This window comes from Penaeus japonicus, unplaced genomic scaffold (genome assembly GCF_977035675.1).
Source record: "Penaeus japonicus unplaced genomic scaffold, GWHDUDI00000001_assembly GWHDUDI00000039, whole genome shotgun sequence".
NCBI classification, from domain to species: Eukaryota; Metazoa; Arthropoda; class Malacostraca; order Decapoda; family Penaeidae; genus Penaeus; species Penaeus japonicus.
The window spans coordinates 6,452,380-6,454,879 of NW_028234441.1; the positions used below are offsets into that span (position 1 = coordinate 6,452,380).

Consider the following 2,500-nt stretch of genomic DNA (forward strand, 5'->3'; position numbering starts at 1 on the left):
AATGAGCTGATATGGACCCTATACTGCAACTCTAGTCTACTACAACATTGATAAACACTGTCAGATGGCATATACAAGTCTCATAAGATGGTAGAACACAAAAATATACAAACATATATATGCTCTACCATTATAATTAGTGAATAAAAGCAGTGTAAGCAATGAAAATTGTCCATTTTGCCCTTGTTAGGATTCTTGCATTTTGAACATCTGTATTCCCCCTGACCTTATTTAAGCCCCTTCCTTTTACATTCTGAAATATATCAGATAGGTCTCTATACTTTGCATATTTTCAACTTGGTAAAAATCTTTACCAATTGCTCATATACCAGCATGTCTTTTAACCCATTGCAGATGGAGATAAATTTGCTTGCCCAGCCTCCAGGATAGGTTTTATTTTAGAGAGAGACCACTTGAAGCAATATAATTTGAATCATCCCACTCTCTTTCAGTCATTCATTGTAAAACTAGAGCGGTTTTTGTGTTTTATTTTTTTGTGTTTTATTGAGTTTAAAGACTTATATGTGCCATATGACAGGCTCTATCAGTGCTGCAGTTGACTAAAATTGTAGTATATTATCCATATTAGCTCATTATTTTCTTTATACTCAATGTGATAGAAGTATTGCTGTTTTATGGGAGGACAAAAGGCAACTTTATTTTTTCGTATTTCTGTGCTGTCATGAACAAATACGAAACATATAACCACCTACAATAAAGATAACAAGAAGGGGTAGGGAAGAGGAATGAAACTTGTGCTTGTGACTGTGAGTGCCATAGTGAAAGGCATCCATATTGGCACAAGAGCACATTTTAGACACTGGGTATGGATTGAGTCACCTTCCTCTTCTCGTTCTGCCTGCACATCTTTCATCGGCGGTACTTTAGAGCAAGGGTTCATGAACTTGGTGTGTGCCATCGCTCTATAGAGACAGTGCTTGCTAGAGACCGTGGATGGGTGCTAGGAAAAAGTGGTGCCATCTAAGTTTTGGATGTTAAACTAGCACGATATTACGGCAATTATAGTAATTATGACTGCAGTAGCCATCATCACTCATTCCTTTTTCATAGCAAAATAAAATAGCACAGTGATCCAAAATCCCCGAACATCATGTACATCATGACGCCCGTCGTCAGGCCAAAGCTCCTACGTCATGTATGTCATGACACCCGTACGCAATGGGTTAACCAGTTAACAGTGGATGACGTGTCTTTTCGTCATACATGACACAGGAGCTCTGGCCTGACAACGGGCATCACGACGTTCGGGGATTTTGGATCACTGCTATTTTATTGTGCTATGAGTAATGAGTGAGAGATGTTGACAATTGCAGTCATAATTGCTATAACTGCCATATTATTAAGCAAAATGGGTTTCACCTAACATCCAAAACCTAGATGGCACCACCTTCTTCTAGCACCAGCAGGAGAGAGGGCCTTGAATGGCACCCACCTAAGGAAAAATGTGCAGGCAGAATGAGAAGAGAAAGGTGACTCAAACTATACTCAATATCTATAATGTGCCCCTGTGCAAGTAGGGATGCCTTCCTCTTTCCTACCTCTTCATGTTATCTTCATTTTGGATGGTTATATGTTTCATACTTGTTCATGACAGCACACAATTACGAAAAAATAAAGTTGTTTGTTATCCTCTCCTAAAACAGCAATACTTCTATCACAAAAAAAAGAGCTTATATGGACCCTGAACTACAATTTTAGTCAACTGCAGAATTGATAGAGCCTGTGATATGACAGATATGACTCTAAAAACAGTAAAACACACAAAAAAAACAACAACACAAAAATGGCTCTAGCTCTCCAATGAGTGGCTAAAAGAGAGTGGGAAAAGTCAAGGTATGTTGCGTGAAACTGCCTCGATTTGAAATAAAACCCATCCTGGAGCCGGGTAAGCAAATCTATCCCTGTTGTTAATGGGTCAACAAATACCTATATCTGTAAAATATACATTCAAATAATCATGCTAATGGAAATTCAAAATACAAACACATGAATATTTTTTTTAACCCATTTTCTTTTTTTTACCAAAACAAAAAGAACAATAAGAATAATCATACATATACATATGAGTATGTACATGTACCTTGTGGCATGATATCACGGGTAATCAACGAATTATAAGTAGTATTGCAATAGTAATTTTTTACTTTATTTTATTTCTTGGCCAAAAACATTTGATTTTACAATAGTTTTTTGACTCGGATCTTTCTATTCAACTGGTCAAGAAGCAGAAATTACCCTGATGTCATCAATATCACGTAGTTTTCTGTGACATCCTTTTTTTAACGTTATGTCTCATTTCATGACACTCAAACACCTAAACTAAAATAATAGAGTTTAAGAAATTATGTAAAATGATTATATTTGAGAACAATTTAGCGATCTATTGCTGACGTTTCAGCATATCACTACTGGGCTCCTGGGATGCGGCCAGAAAATGTACCACATCTCAGGACGTTCCCCGGGTTCGGGAACATTTTTC

General features: G+C 37.0%; 1 protein-coding gene across 3 annotated transcripts in view; it reads right to left on the reverse strand.

Annotated features, from left to right (window-relative positions):
- Nucleotides 1-2,500, reverse strand: part of LOC122264483 (spermatogenesis-associated protein 20) — a 55,407-nt gene that overhangs the window by 5,353 nt on the left and 47,554 nt on the right. The gene's annotated exons all lie outside the window — the stretch shown is intronic.